The sequence below is a fragment of the Nomascus leucogenys genome, chromosome 2, assembly GCF_006542625.1.
Source record: "Nomascus leucogenys isolate Asia chromosome 2, Asia_NLE_v1, whole genome shotgun sequence".
In the NCBI taxonomy this organism is placed as follows: Eukaryota; Metazoa; Chordata; class Mammalia; order Primates; family Hylobatidae; genus Nomascus; species Nomascus leucogenys.
In genome coordinates this window covers 85,352,903-85,369,012 of record NC_044382.1, presented here as the reverse complement: position 1 = coordinate 85,369,012, position 16,110 = coordinate 85,352,903, and the positions used below count along the sequence as shown (strand labels likewise).

Below are 16,110 nucleotides of genomic sequence, written 5' to 3'. Positions count from 1 at the left end.
CACCCAGCTACTGATCTACAAATCCAACTATTAGCGTGAGCACCATATCTATATAGACAGTCTCCCTAGCGGATCATTAACACAGTAGCCACTGATCCTGCCAACACTTGAAAAACAGTAGAGCACCGTGCCCCAATATTAACAACTGATCCCAACCCAAGCTGCCAACACTGTAATATGTCTGAATTGCTTGTAGGTCTGAACAACAACTTGTAGAAGTTCAACAAGCCCCTAATAAGTGGTTATTACTGGCCATTTATTAGGCACTATAAAATTGGAATCCAGTAGTCCCCCCTTATCCAAGGTTTCACTTTCTGCAGTTTTAGTTACTTGAGGTCAACTAGTCTGAAAATATTAAATAGAAAGTTCCAGGAATATAAAATTCATGAGTTTTTAATTGCATATCATTCTGAGTAGTGTGATGAAATCTCATGCTGTCCCACTCTCACATCCCTTCCTCATCACAAGAAGGGTAAGTGCAGTACAATAAGATATTTTGAGACAGAGACAGAGTCCACATTCACAGAACTTTTATCATAGTATATTGTTATAACTGTTCTATTATTAGTTACTATTGTTAATCTCTTTCTATGCCTAGTTTATAAATTAAACCTGAGCATAGGTAGGTATCTATATGCAAAAACAGTATATTCAAGGTTTGGTGCTATCTTCAGTCTCAGGCATCGACTGAGGGTCTTTGAACATATTTCCAATGGATGGGAGGGGAATAGTGTATATGATAAAAATCTAAACATAAGCCTTGCCTTCAAAGAGCATTAAATATAATTGAGAAGACAACACAATTCTAAGGAAAAGCCAGAGAACCATAAGAGAGGCTATGATGTGCAATGCTGCATGGTAGGATATAATCAGAAAAAGTTTGGGAGTAAAGGGGAATCATTGGGTTATCACTGCAGCAATCAAGGAAAACATTAAAAAGGTGGTAGAACCTGGACTTGGCCTTGAAGAATGGAATACAGTAAGTCCTCACCTACTTGGACACTATGAATTTAAGCAAAATAATGAATAACAAAATCAATTTTACCATAGGCTAATTTCTATAAACAAGTTACACTGGGCGCCATGGCTCATGCCTGTAATTCCAGCACTTTGGGAGGGTGAGGTGGGAGGATTGCTTGAGGCCAGGAGTTTGAACCAGGCTAGGCAGCACAGTGAGGCCCTGGCTCTCTTAAAAAAAAAAAAAAAAAAAAAAAGGGCCAGGCATGGTGGTTTGCACCTGTGGTCCCAGTTACTCAGGGGGTTGAGGTCGGGGGATTGCTTGAGCCCAGGAGTTTGAGGCTACAGTAAGCTGTAGTCAGGCCACAGCACTACAGCCTGGGCAACAGTGCAAGACTCTGTCTCTAAAAAATAATTAAGTTCCTATTGCATATTTCTGGTCACAAAAACATCACCAAACTTCTAAATAAAGACCGAAACACTTCTATGTTAAACACTGAAATAAATGTGAGCTATACACACAATTAAGAAAGATTAACACAAACTTTTAGTATAATGAAGGGACTGGAAAAACAAACAACATAAGATAATTTTTTACCCTTTTATTCCAGGTCAGGGTCTTGGGTGGCCGGAGCCTATCCCAGCAGCTCAGGGGTTAGGGGGTGGGCACCAACCCTGGACAAGATGCATTCCCATTGGAGGACACACTCACACCTCCACCACACTCACTCAGTGGGGACAATGTAGCTACATCAGTTAACCTAACATGCACGTCTTTGGGATGTGGAAGAAAACGAGTCCCCAGAGAAAACCCACGCAGACCTGGGGAGACCACACAAACTCCACAGTGGCCCCTTCTTTTTCTTCATCAACATTATGAGGAAATGACACAGAATGAAACGACATTATTGGAGGACCTGCTGTAGTTGGAAAAGGCAGGGAGAGAACTGGAAGCTGGGGAGAACAGAAACTAAAGGCATAAAAGAAACATGGCTGACTCACGAAGAAAACCCAGGGAAGACAGCGGGCCTTTGGGGCTCACAGGGAGAAAGGGCAATGAAGCTGGGACTTCCCCGTGAAGCTAGGCTCTGGAAGGTCTAGCATGCGAGGACAGGTGTTGACATTTGTAGCCACAAGAAGCAGGGAGCTCCTAGCAGCCTCACAGAAGAGGAGTAACATGCTGACAGTGGTAATTAGAGAAAATTAATATGGTATAATGGATGCCTCAGAGACCGAGTCCTCTGTCAGGCCTTTCCCATTGTGAGATGTTGAGGGACGAGATCAGCCAGGAAGAAACGGGAAGGAAGACAACCAAAAGACAGTTCCAGGAAACAGTAAGAGGACTTGGTGACAGCTCAGAAAAGGGAGTTGAAAAACAGAGGGCCGGGCGTGGTGGCTCACGCCTGTAATCCCGTCACTTTGGGAGGCTGAGGCGGGTGGATCACGAGGTCAGGAGATGGAGATCATCCTGGCTAACACGGTGAAACCCTGTCTCTAACAAAAATACAAAAAAATTAGTCAGGCGTGGTGGCGGGCGCCTGTAGTCCCAGCTACTCAGGAGGCTGAGGCAGAAGAATGGTGTGAACCCAGGAGGTGGAGCTTGCAGTGAGCAGAGATTGTGCCACTGCACTCCAGCCTGGGCGACAGAGCGAGACTCCATCTCAAGAAGAAAAAAAAAGATAAAAACAGACAGAGAGATTACCAGCCAAGGAGAGGCACTGGGTTGAAGGGAGGGTTCTGCACCAGGAGTCAGCCACATAGTGGTGGTGTGACTGCAAGCAAGTCCCCTCACCTCTCTGAGCTTCAGTTTCTCTACTCTGCTAAAGGAGGGGTGTTGGTGATAAGAATTTGGTGATAAAGTCCTTGCCAGCTCTAACATTCTAAGGGGTTGTGAAACTGGAAGAACAAGGAACAGGTAAGATGCGATGATGATGAACTTCCTTTTCACATATCATGCATATCATTCGCATATCATGTGAGCCTTGCGTCAAATAAACTGAAGTAAGAATACCATGGACTTGCTAAATTTTGAAAAGAAGAAATCAATAGTAATGCCGCCTTAAAAAAAAAATGTGGCCAAGAGCCACTGCTCTAGACCAAGTTTCTAAGCTAAATAAACTAATTAGGGTATTAGGTGATTTCACAGTAAAACACAATCTGTTTTCAAATAATTACATTTTCAAATAATTATCTTGGAAAAATGCAAGAAATCGTTTTTTACACAAAAATATATGAATGCTTTATAACAACCTGGAAATTGGGGTATATGTGTGAGGGGTAGGGGCTGGGGGTAAACTGACAATTGGTAGCAGGAGTAGGGGGAGATAAGTTGACAATTGGGAGCAAGGGGCAGGATGCAAAAATAAAAGCTCCCCGAAGTATGATATTTTAGAGTTGGGCTTGTTTTTAAAAAGAGCTAATCACATTTTTGTCTGTATTAGGATATATGTGCAGTTGGTTTAAAACACTGATACCAGGCCGGGCATGGTGGCTCATGCCTGTAATCCCAACACTTTGGGAGGCTGAGGCAGGTGGATCACTTGAGGTCAGGAGTTCAAGACCACCCCGGCCAACATGGTGAAACTCCATCTCTACTAAAGACAAAAATTAGCCAGGCATTGTAATGGGTGCCTGCAGTCCCAGCTACTCAGGAGGCTGAGGCAGGAGAATCGCTTGAATCTGAGAGGCAGAGGTTGCAGTAAGCCGAGATCGCACCACTGCTCTCCAGCCTGGGCGACAGAGTGAGACTCTGTCTCAAAAAAAATAAAAATAAATAAATAAATAAAACACTGAGAGCAAAAACTTAGGTTAGCTACAACCTACTTAAAATATAGCCATGGCTAATTCTTATGACATTATGAACTGCTCAAAGGCAAAGGCCATTTCTTCTTTCTCTTTATAATCCCTTTGTGCCTGGCAACCTGTTTACACAAAGCAAGTACTTAACATATGGTTATGAAAGATTCTGACTGCTAAAAGGAAAGTTTTCCAAGCATCACAGTTACATCATAAAATATTTTAAGATATTGCCAGATTTACAAAATGTTACTTTTTTTTAACATTAGGCATCAATGGAGATACCTCTTTTTCTCTGCCTTGAAAGTCAAAAGAAGATGCTATTGTTATCAATGACAACTAGTGCTTATTGAGCATGATCTTGTGCCAAAATCTGGACTTGATACTTTATGGGGATTATCATGGAATCGTCTCATGATCACCCCATAAGGAAGAGGTGCTATCAGGATCACCATTTGCTGATGATTTTCCGGTGTTTTTCTCAGATTCTGTTGATTTTCTGACTTGATATCTGAGGTTTTCCAAAGCTCAGAAAAGGCTAAGGCCACCCAGCTCATTAAATTGACAGGGGCCAGCCTTTGCTCCTCTAATTCCAACTTTTAATTTCTCACAACTCACCAAACTGAATCCCCTAGCCTAGTGTAAAACAAAAGTGATAACAAAACCCTGCAGGGCTACTTCCAGAGTAGCGGTAGAGTTCCACGGCTTGGAGACATAGATGTTGTCACTGTTTCAGTATAAGGTCAGAGGAGAGTACATTCACTGTCAGGGTTGAGTAGATTCCTGGGGCTTCGTTTGTTCTCTCAGAACTTCCTTCCTCTTTGTCACCTACCTTGCAACAGGCACGGTAAATGGTCCAGGTTTCCCCTTGTAGTGTTGTAGCAGGGCAGAGGCAGGATATAGGAAACTTAGAGCCTATTCAAATGCAGTCACCTTCTCAGGAAGGCCCGCAGGCCTAGAGGTCTCAAAGATCCTTCCAATAAGGTACAACTCGGAAACTCCTATCAATCATCAGCCCGCATAGGAGCAACAAACAAGACTATTCTTCTAGGACAGGTGACAGACTCTGCTGACAGAATGACCAGTCAGACTGGGCACTTAACATTGCTCTAAAGGTATTAAAATCCCTCACAATGAAGCAGGAGCCATGATATGCAACTTCTAAACTTGTGCCCAGTCATCATGCGGGCTGACTGGCCTTTGGATTGATTTTTCAAGTATAAGGAGAAAACTTCAAGCCCAGATAGGGATATAGGAGTTAAGAAGAAATCACACAGGCAGATAGCAAGGGTATGGGAGTCCTTGGTAAGATTTTTCTTTTTAATGAAAGCAGCCCCAAATCATTTTCTAACAAAGAGCAGCCAGCAAGCTGGGAGCTTGCACAGGTGAATGCCAGCAGGAACTAAGGACTAGACATGTTCAAGATGGTGGCTCCATCTTCCCTTCCCTGCCAGCCACCTGTACTGTAAAGGAGCAGACAAGATGGCCCCATCAACTGGAAAGCCCATTTGCATAAGAAGATTAGGGTGGGGCAACCAGCCTTCCCCGCACTATGTAAATGTCATACCTGATTGAACCAATCTATGAGCTCTAGGTAAATCAGACACTGCCTCTTGAAACCCTACTATAAAACTCGGGGTATTCACCACCAGCAGGTCCTTTCTGCTGGGAGACCCCCTCCTTTACAGAGGAAGCTGTTTCTCTCTCTTCTCTTCTACCTATTAACCTTCTGCTCCTAAACTCCTTGTGTATGTGTCCTAAATTTTCCTGGCAGGTGACAACAAATCCCAGGGTATATACCCCAGACAACATAGCTGCTTCAATACCAGAGTCTGCATTCGTAGCCCCACAGCATCTGTAAGGGGCCAAGTGACTGTGGTTGTAACCACAGGTGTGGGGAAATGAGTGTTAGGGGTGCACCACCCCTAAGTGTGGCTCAGGAAAACCTCCCATGGATAAACCTCCTCTGTCTCTTCCCCATCTGCTAGCTGGAGAAGGTAGAAGAACTTCCATCAGACAGGGTCCCTGAATAATTGTGTGTTGAAGAACCCCTTGTTTTCAAGGTCATTCTTGTTGGTTAAAAAAAAGAAAAGCAGCTGAAGCTCTTGTGTCTCCTCACCCCCACCCTACGCTACTGAACCTTACAGGAGCAGGAATTAAACTGCTATTGCCAACCTTGGTTTCAGGGGCTTGCTGATCTGTCACATGAACAAGTGAGTGGTACCTGGCCACACCAATACAAATTTTGAGTGTGACTTGTATGGTATGTTGGGGTCAAACTCCCTATAACAATCACAATGGAGAGACAGTTGGCTTGATGTTCAGGAAGTCTGGCTCTGTGATCACCAGCTATATGCAGTTGAACAGGTCGCTTAATACTCTGAGTATTCAGTGTTAGTCCATAAATCTGAAATTATAATGGAATTCAATATGACTGTGTAATTATGTAATAGGACTGTGTGTGGCTTAACATCTTTATTGAGATATAATCCACCCATCATACACTCAACACGTAGAATGCAATGGTTTTTAGTATAGTCACAGAGTTGAAAGACCATCATCATTATCAATTTTAGAACATCTTCCTTACACCGAAAAGGAAACCTTATATCCATAAACAGTCATTCTCCATTTACCCCCAAGCCCCTAACACACTAATCTACTGTCTTTAGATTTGCCTATTCTGAACGTTTCATGTAAATATAAATAGACTCATACAATATGTGGCCTTTTGTGACCTTTCACTTAGCATGTTTTCAAGGTTCATCTATGTTGTAAGATGTATCTGGACTTCATATCTTTTTCTTGAATAATGTTTCATTGTATGGATATATCACAGTTATTTATTTATTTATTTATCAGTTTTTGCACATGCTATTTCCCCCCCAACTTTTTGACTATTGTGAATGATACTGCTGTAAACACTTGTGAATTCGTTTTTGCACTGACGTATGTTCTCATTTCCCTTGGGTATATACCCAAGAGTAGAATTGCTGGGTCATATGGTAACTCTATGTGTAATCTTTTTAGGACTTCCAAACTGTTTGCCAAAACAGCTGTACCATTTCCCATTCCCACCGGCAGTGTATGAGGATTTCAATTTCTTAACATCCTTGCCAATATTCTTCTGTCTTTTTGATTACAGCCATCCTAGTAGATGCAAAGTGGCATCTCATTATGGTTTTGATTTTCATTTCCCTGATGGCTAATGATAGTCAGCTTCTTTTTATATGCATATAGCCCATTTATATACTTTTGGAGAAATGTCTTTCAAATCTATAGCTCATGTTTTAGTGGAATTATTTGTCTTTTTATTTTTGAGTTATAAGAGTTCCTTACATATTCAGTATGCAAGATTTTTATTTGATATATGATTTGAAAGTGTTTCCTCCATTCTGTGGGCTGTCTTTTCACTTTCTTAATGGTGTTATTTGAAGCAAAAATGTTTTTATTTTGATGAAGTCTCATTTATCTATTTCTTCTTTTGTTGTTTATATTTTTGGTGTTTTATATGTTACATATTTATACCTATGTTTTCTTCTCTTTTATCTCTTAGTTTAGGTCTTTGATCCATTTCGAACTACTTTTTGTATATGGTGTGAGGTGAGAGTCTAACTTCATTCTTTTGCATGTGGCTACCCAGCTGTCCCAGTACCACCTGTTGAAAAGACTACCTTTGTTGAACTGTCTTGGCACCTTTATTGAAAATTAACTGACTGTACAAGTGAGTATTCATTTCTGAACTCTAAATTCTGGTCCAATCTATATGTCTATGACTTATGTACAGATAGTACATAAAGTGTGCACACATAAATCAAGTTAGAGATACTTCATGTGGCATCAAGAGCCTGTCTTCAAATTTGGCCTAAAAATCCACAGAAATGAAAACCAGAATATTCCCCCTTCCCCACCAACATTGTCCTTGCATTCACTGCTTCTTCCCCATTCCTTCTATTTACTAGTTTATTGGCCCACAACCCCAATATGTGAATGTCTTGTCCGAAAGCAAAAGTTTAAACTATTTCTTATGAGCATCTTAAGGGTTGCTAGAGAACCTCATCTTCCTTTTTAGGGTGGAACTACTTGTGGAAGAAGGGGAGAGAAAGGAGAAATCTTTCAAATTTTAGGGCAAGAAGAAAAATTCTGTCTTGTGGGAGAAAAAAAAAAAAAGAAAAAGAAACCACCCCACAAAAATCCTGGAACAAACAATCCTTTCTATTGTACTACTCTGTGCCTTGCAGAACATATGAAAGTTGTTTTGTGGAGGCATTTGCTATCTCAGTTGTTATTCAGGAAATCACCAACTATAAATCTTGGCCTGTATCGTACAGTGCTGTATGGAATAAGTATCCTGATGGTAGAACTGCTGGCCAAGAACAGAAAAATGTGTTTTATTTGCATAAGCCCTGTTTTAATGCAGTGCCCTGTTCTACGAACTTTCAAGTATCACAAGTCAATTTTTCCCTTAATATTTTAAAAATCAGCATATAAGACACATTCTAAAAGAATATAAGAATATCTGGCCTTTGTTTTTATGTATAGCATAGTTGGTCATTTTCCACCTTCTGTGTTAACAGGCAGTAAAAGCATCAGAAGGACTAAGTTAAGTTCTCATGGCAAAACTTTTCATCAGCTGGAGGCCAGTACAAAACTGCCACCATGATTCCATTAGCCTTATTAGCCCAGGGGAACGTGGCTGTAGGAACCCACCCTGCAAAACTGAGGTGGGCATCCACGGGCCCCCATCCTTCTCTCATACAAAACTTATTTGGTTCACTCTAAGAAAGTGACATGAAAGGCTAATTATTTTCTTCAGTAAAATTTTTGCTTTGCTTTAAGAATGCTAATTGAAACATAGGCACACAATACCATGAAAAGAATCAACATATGACTTCAAGATCTAGTAGGAGTGGAGCAGACTTCAGAGGACTTATGTCTCACTCTTCTCTTTCAGGGGGAGATAATATAGTATAATCTGTTGAGTTTGGCAAGCTTCCCCAAACTGTGTTCCACAGAACGTTGGCTCAGATGCTAAGAGAGACTGTTGCTAAAAATATGGACATGAAAGGTGATTCTAGTGAGATTTTAGACAGAAATGAGGAACATGTTATTAGACACTGAAGAAAAGGCAATCCTTGTTATAAAATGGCCAAGAACATTGCTGAATTGAGTTTTTGTGTTTTGTGGAAGGTAGAGCTTGTAAGTGACAACCTTGGACATTCCGCTGAGATTTCTAAGCCAAGTGTTGAAAGTCTGTTGTGCTTTCCTCGCCACTTTCCTTTCTCCTTACTGCTTCTAGCAAAGTGCAAGGGAAGTGACAGAAATTAAAGAAAAAATTGTTAGGCTAAACAAACCAGAACTTAAAGATCTGGAAAATTCTCAGCTTATCCATATTGCAAAAAAATGAGAATGTGTTCTGGAGAGGGCACCAACAGTGTGACCGGACAATCACTCCCTAAAGAGTGACAGTGGGACTCACAGATCTAATCGGCCATCTCAACAGAAGCCAGTAATAGAGATGGGGTTCTACCAGCAGCAGAAACACTGCTGACTTGGACTAAAGGGGACAGAGACAGGACACAACAGCACTAGGCTTCTGAGATGCTACAGGATGGGATAATAGATCTATCCGGCTCTGGGTATGAGCATGTATTATCCTTCAAGAAAAAGGAAGAATGGTCCCTAAAGCTACTACTCTCACCCCACATCGAAAGTGTCCAGGCCCAGGGGGCGAGGAAGGCTCTCTTCCATTTCAAAGGGTGAGGCTGTCTCTGTCTCAGTGTGAGAGGGTGAGGCTGTCATTGTCCAAGGCCTCAAAAGCAAGGCTGCCACCTGGGGCCTTGAAGAAATTCTGCCAGCCCAATGGGCCTGGAGGACAGATCATCATGTAGAAAGAATTATTCTCAGCCTTAAAATCGAACATAATTTGCCCAGCTAGGTTTTGGACTTGCTTTGGACCCATGACCCTTTTTTCTTCCTTCCAAGTTCTCCCTTTTGGAATGGAAATGTCTATCCTAAGCTTGTCCCCATCATTGTATTTTGGAAGCAAATAACTTGTCTGGTTTCACAGGTTCACAGCTGGAGAAGAATTTTTTTGCCTCAAGATGAATCATATACTTGAGTCTCACCCACTTTGATGTAGATGATATTTAGACGAGATTTGGGACTTAGAATTGATGCTAGCATGGGTTAAGGCTTAAGTTGTTGAATGCAGGTGAATGTATTTTGCTGTGAGGAGGACATGAATTTTGGGGGTGCAGAGGGCAGAGTGTTATGGGCAGAACCGTGTTCCCCTCCCCAAATTTATATGTTGAAGTCCTAACCCCTAATACTTCAAAATGAGACTGTATTTGAAGACAGGGCCTTTGAAGAGATGGTTAAGTTAAAACGAGGTGATTACGTGTGGCTGCTGTCCTTATAAGAAAAGGTGATTAGGGCACAGAGAGCTCCCAGGGCTGCACGCTCATAGAGGGAAGACAGAAGGACATAGTGAAAGGGCCATCTGCAAAGCTGAGGACAGAGGCCTCAGAAGAAACCAAACACGTCGACACCTTGCTCTTGGATTTTCAGCCTCCAAAACTGTGAGAAAGTAAATTTCTGTTGTTTAAGCCTCCCGATCTGTGGTATTTTGTTTATGGCAGCCTGAATAAACTAATACACTAGCTAAAACATCAACTCCCATCATCCTCTAAAATTCCTCACCCAATTTTCTCTTCACTGCATTTATTACTACCCGGCAGACTAGATATACTACTTATTAGTTTGACTGGCTCACTCAGACTGTAAATTCTACAATAGCAAGGATCTTACCTGTCTTGAGAGGCATCTCACACAATGGTTGAAAGCACACACACACACACACACACACCACACACACTCCAGAGGTCGATGCCTGAGACTGAACCAAAGCTCTGCCATTTACCAGTTACATGCCCCTTGGGTAACTGAATTAATCTGAGTCTGTTTCCTAATCTATAAAATGGGATAAGGCCGGGCGCGGTGGCTCACGCTTGTAATCCCAGCACTTTGGGAGGCCGAGGCGGGCAGATCACGAGGTCAGGAGATCGAGACCACGGTGAAACGCCGTCTCTACTAAAAAATACAAAAAATTAGCCGGGCGTGGTGGCGGCCGCCTGTAGTCCCAGCTACTCGGAGAGGCTGAGGCAGGGGAATGGCGTGAACCCGGGAGGCGGAGCTTGCAGTGAGCCGAGATTGTGCCACTGCACTCCAGCCTGGGCGACAGAGCGAGACTCCGTCTCAAAAAAATAAATAAATAAATAAAATGGGATAATAATAGAACTGCTTCCAAGGGTTAATAGGAGAAAAGCACTACAACAGTGCCTGGCATATAGTAGGTACCTTTCATGGTAGCTATTGTAGTTTTTACTGCTCACCACCATATTCCAGACCATGCCTCTGCCTGACTGCCAATATAATTCACTGTTCACACCTGACCTTCAGCAGTATTTGTTTACTTCAGCACTATTTGTTTAGCCATACAGACTTCCTTGCACAGGAAGTATGCCAGCATTTTGACTATCAAACATGCCTTCTTTTCCCGTCCCAGTCTGTTGCACCCCCTGAACAAATCCACTCCTCCCGCTAAACACATCCTATTGCCTTATACTAGATACAGTCTTAAATGGCATTTAGTAGGGGCTATGTAAATATTTACATATGTTCAGGAGAGCCAGGTTTCTGCTATAATGAGACTCCCACTCTACCGATAATGCCAATGGCAAACAATTGCAGCTCACATTTACTTAGCACATGGACTAGCACTTAGCAGGTACTTGGCACTTATATGAATGTATTCTCACACTAACCTGATGAGATTGATATCACTCCCCTTTAATAGAGAAGGAAGAAGAGGCTCAGAGAGTTAAGTAATTTGCTCAAGATTACACAGCTAGTAAGCGGTTGAGCTGTGATTTAAATTCAGGTTGTCACCTCTACAGGACACCTCTCTGCCACTCTGCTCTGACAAATCATTTAAGATTAATAGGGTGAACAGGGCTTAAGCTCACTTCCTAGGAATGCTCTCTTCTTAAGCAGAAGCCTTAGGTGAAACCTTTTCTAAAACTAAAATGAGCCAATTCAGATCTTCATAAACTATGCTTTTTCAAAGCCAGGTGTGCCTGTGCTTTAAGATAAGATGAAGGTGAACATACTCTTCAGGACTGGCTGAAGAGGCTGTGGTCACTTTCAGAAGTGTCTGTGGGGGTACAGCTGTGTTCACTGGACCTTGGATCTCAAAAAATCTGGCTTCAAACTTGGTTCTGCAACTGTATTCATCTTTATTACCTTGGCGTATTACAATCTCTCTGGGCCACAATTTCCTCTATCAGAAAACTGGGTACAATACTTGCTACCTCACAGAGAAGTCATGAGAATGAAAACAGATGCTAAATGTGAAATTACCTAGGAAAAAAGTACCCAGCATGCAACAGGTCCTCAAGAAACAACTGTTAACAAAATGAAATTAAAAGGAGGTAGGCAAGTGGGCACCAGTTTAAAGCGTAATGCTACCAAGGATTTATCACACTGTTCTCCACAGAGCAGCCTGGCCGCACTGACCTGAACATGTGGGATCCAATGTCTTCTAGGTGGAGACTACTGTGGGATGTGACACCCTGCAGGAAAATAAGCTGACCAAAGGGCCTTGGAGAACTGAGCTCAAAAATGGGACTCTGTCAACCTGCCTTCCCTAGAACTTGCTACAGGGGAGACTGAGCTGTCATGTCTGTTTGCAGTGTAAAGCACCTTCAGTTTTACAAGATAACCATGAGCTGGGGTGCAGAGGTAAAGAAGAAAGAACCGAAAGTACTCAGCAGAAGTTTCCTGGCACATCAACACTCATCTGAGGCTTACGCATACATTTTGGTCTAAATAACAACTTAAGACTTGATGAAGCAGATTCTCCTTCCTGGGTTTGTCTACACTGTGCACATGCTCTAACCACAAAATAATCACTGTTCTTGCACTTTTAAACATGTCTTTGCCCCAACGTAGGCAGGAAAATGAAAGCAACAAGCTTAATTGTAAACTTACTTAAATTGCCACAACTCCTTCCTACACTTGACTTCCCTCTTCTAAGCCCCAAGCAAGTATTCAATATGGAATTGTTAAATAATGGACATTCCAGAACACCAAGAGAATGCCATAAAGCCAGCCTATATTTCAACATAGAAGAAACATAACTGGCAAAAGCTGTATCCAGTATGAATTTCCTTCCTTCTCTTCCTCCCCTTAAACTACAGGTATCTTATGTCCAAAGTTAACCCTTTCTTGGAGGTGGTGAATGAGGGAGAATTACACAGACTGATTCCTCTACAGCCTAAAGGATCAAAAGAGAATAGCTCGCAGCAGGTAGTGTGAACTAATAGCACAGTGAAAAATTCAACTGTGAGGAATGTCATCTTAATACCATATTTGCAACGCTTTCTTCCTCTAGCTACGTCCTTTGTCCAGCCCTTATTGATTTCCCCCACCTCCACTACCAGCTGCACCAAGGAAGTGACAAACGGGGACTCACTAGATGCCATCAATCATTGTCACCAAGAAGAGAGAAAAAGAATCCAACATATGTTCTTGCAAATGCCTCCCACTCTCCACTCCCACCTCTTCCTCTTCACTGACACACAATCTTTATAAGCAGTAAGCCACTTTTTAATATCCCTTGAGTGAAAACGTTTGAGGCACAGATAGGAGGAGCATCCCAAGCACCATTCTTTCCTGACATGTGTGTCCATAGTTACGGTTCCCAGTGCAAGCGGCAAGACCAAGGCAGGGTTGCCCACCAACGAGTTACTGCCAATCCTGACTACAGAGAGCAGAAAGGCTGCTGATGATTAAACCAATGCTGCTCTTGTGCCAGGCGAGACAGAGGAACAGGAAGATGTACAATACAGGTAACAGATGGTACTCCCTGCAACTCATTCTGACGACAGAACAGGAGTTTCCTATTTGTCTGCTGACCACCATGACGCTTAATATATCAATTCCTATGGCAACAGCTCTAAGTATAATGCACTACAAATAAAAAGGGGTGTATTGTTTTGTTTTTTTGAAATGGAGTCCCACTCTTGTCGCTCAGGCCGGAGCGCTGTGGCATGATCTTGGCTCACTGCAACCTCTGCCTCCCAGGTTCAAGGATTCTCTTGCCTCAGCCTCCCGAATAGCTGAGATTACAGGCACACGCCACCACACCTGGCCAATTTTTGTATTTTTAGTAGAGATGGGGTTTCACCATGTTGGCCAGGCTGGTTTTGAACTCCTGACCTCAAGTGATCTGCCCACCTCGGCCTCCCAAAGTGCTGGGATTACAGGTGTGAGCCAACACACCTGGCCAAAAAGGGGTGTATTAAATGGATATAGACATCTGTGTTCATTTCTGGAAATAAAGCAAGAGGTAGAGTGTGGCCACTTCCATCACAGGCTGTAGGAGAATTTTTCTCTGGCTCAATAGTTCCCTATTGGGCATCGATTCTGGCTAAAGAAAAAGAAAATCAACAAAGACCAATGATATACATGTAAACACAATGATATTAAAAAATAAAAAACTGAGATGTCTGATGACAGGAGACAGTGTAAATAACTCATTATATAAATGAAATATTATACAGCCATTAATATTTATGACAAATTAGCAAAATGGAGGAAAGTTGATATAGTAAAGTCAGTAAAACAGTAACACAAAAGTACATGCACTTTTTGTCATGTGTGTCAACATGTGAAAAAACCTGGGTAAAAAGTCACGAAGATTGCTTCAAATATTTTCCAAAGCTCAGTTTGGCCCTACAAAGACAGATAGCAATGAAGTGGGTTCACATCTAGTAAAATGGATGGAACTTTCAAAGCCTAGTAAAAAAAAACTAAGGAACAGAATGAGATAGCCATACCATTTGCATAAATTAAAAATACTTACACACAAAACAAGATACATTGCAAGAATACACACAAATCTAAATGATACATTGTATACATATCAGAATGTTGCCTATGGGAGGGAGGGAACCAGGGATAAAAGGAAATGACTTTTAGGGGTCCAGCACAAACCAGCGTCCACCATGTGCCCAGAGATACTGTGTACCATGAACTAAAGAGTGTGGTCAGTTTAACCTTTGCCCCCGAGGTCCTTCATCAAGGCTAGGCATGGTTTTAAGATTGTAGTGTAAACTGGTGCAATTTCAGACCACCACACATTTCCTCTCCACAGCATGTCCCTTGCTCCCAAACAGTAGCTGCCTTTTATGATGCCACTTCTGTTCGGTCCATTTCTAATTTTTCTTGTGTTTAACAAGATTGAAAGGCTGCAGGAAATCATCATTAATAAGAAATATTTAATCATATTGCTATTGTATACACATCCATGTTACACAACAGTATAACAATTGTACAGTTTTATATATATAGTTATGTGTATATATGTATATATATGTAGAGATAACTATATAGAAAACTATAGATACATATATATGTACTGTATACAACTACATATGTATATATGTACATACAGTACATATATACATATATACTGTATATAACTACATATATACTATAGATACGTATATATGTACTGTATATAACTACATACTATCTTTTTTTTTTTTTTTACTTGTTTACTGATCATGAACTATCACTGTTAGATTCTATCAGTATAGCTACTATTTTTTTTTTTTTTTTTTTTTTCTTTTTTTTTATCTCTATAGAGTTATCTATAAACTATAGATAACTATTCAGAAACTATTCCCACTAGGCTACAAAAGAAACTGGCAATAGTGTTTATCTTTGGGAAGGGGAACTGGGTGGGAGAAAGATATAATTTTCACTGTCCCCTCCTTTGGGCCTTTTAAATTTTGTACCGCATGTATATATGACCAAAAAAATTAAAGCACTTAATTAAGCAACCATTCACTCTGTACACATAACATTACACAGTAGGCTTAAGAAGTAAAGTGTTCCAATTATACCAGAAGCAGTAAAAATCTGACCAAGTTCTCTCTAAGCTACATCCTGGTTTGCCTTAGCTAGATCCATCTCCACCCAGCACAACCACAGGCAGCTCACAAGGTGGCAGCATTTGCTGCTGTGCTTGGCTATATGTCCTTGATTTTATATGTAGGTTAATAATCAGTTAGAGCCCTGTCACCCAGAATATCCTCGTAGGACCCAAGTCGGCTGGGAACTGCTATCTCTGTCAAGTGGCCCTGTCCTTGAGTCTCAGTGCTTCTTGGCTCTGAGGATTATAGACTCTCTTGTGAACCATCGTGGGCTATAGGAACCCCTGGGGGATTCAGAGTCTTTACTCCTTGACAAAGAAGGCATGTTAAAAATTGTTTCAAATGAAGGTTCTTA

At 41.6% G+C, this 16,110-nt stretch overlaps 1 protein-coding gene across 2 annotated transcripts in view; it reads right to left on the bottom strand.

Annotated features, from left to right (window-relative positions):
- IQGAP2 (IQ motif containing GTPase activating protein 2) overlaps nucleotides 1-16,110 on the bottom strand; it is a 307,861-nt gene that overhangs the window by 148,363 nt on the left and 143,388 nt on the right. Inside the window, exon 1 of one of the 2 annotated variants that reach the window (XM_012505474.2) lies at nucleotides 12,805-12,841. The exons of the other annotated variant lie outside the window; for it this stretch is intronic. The gene's annotated coding sequence lies outside the window, so the exon portion shown is untranslated. Of the gene's footprint in view, nucleotides 1-12,804; nucleotides 12,842-16,110 lie in introns of those variants that run through there. 2 annotated transcript variants of the gene reach the window in all.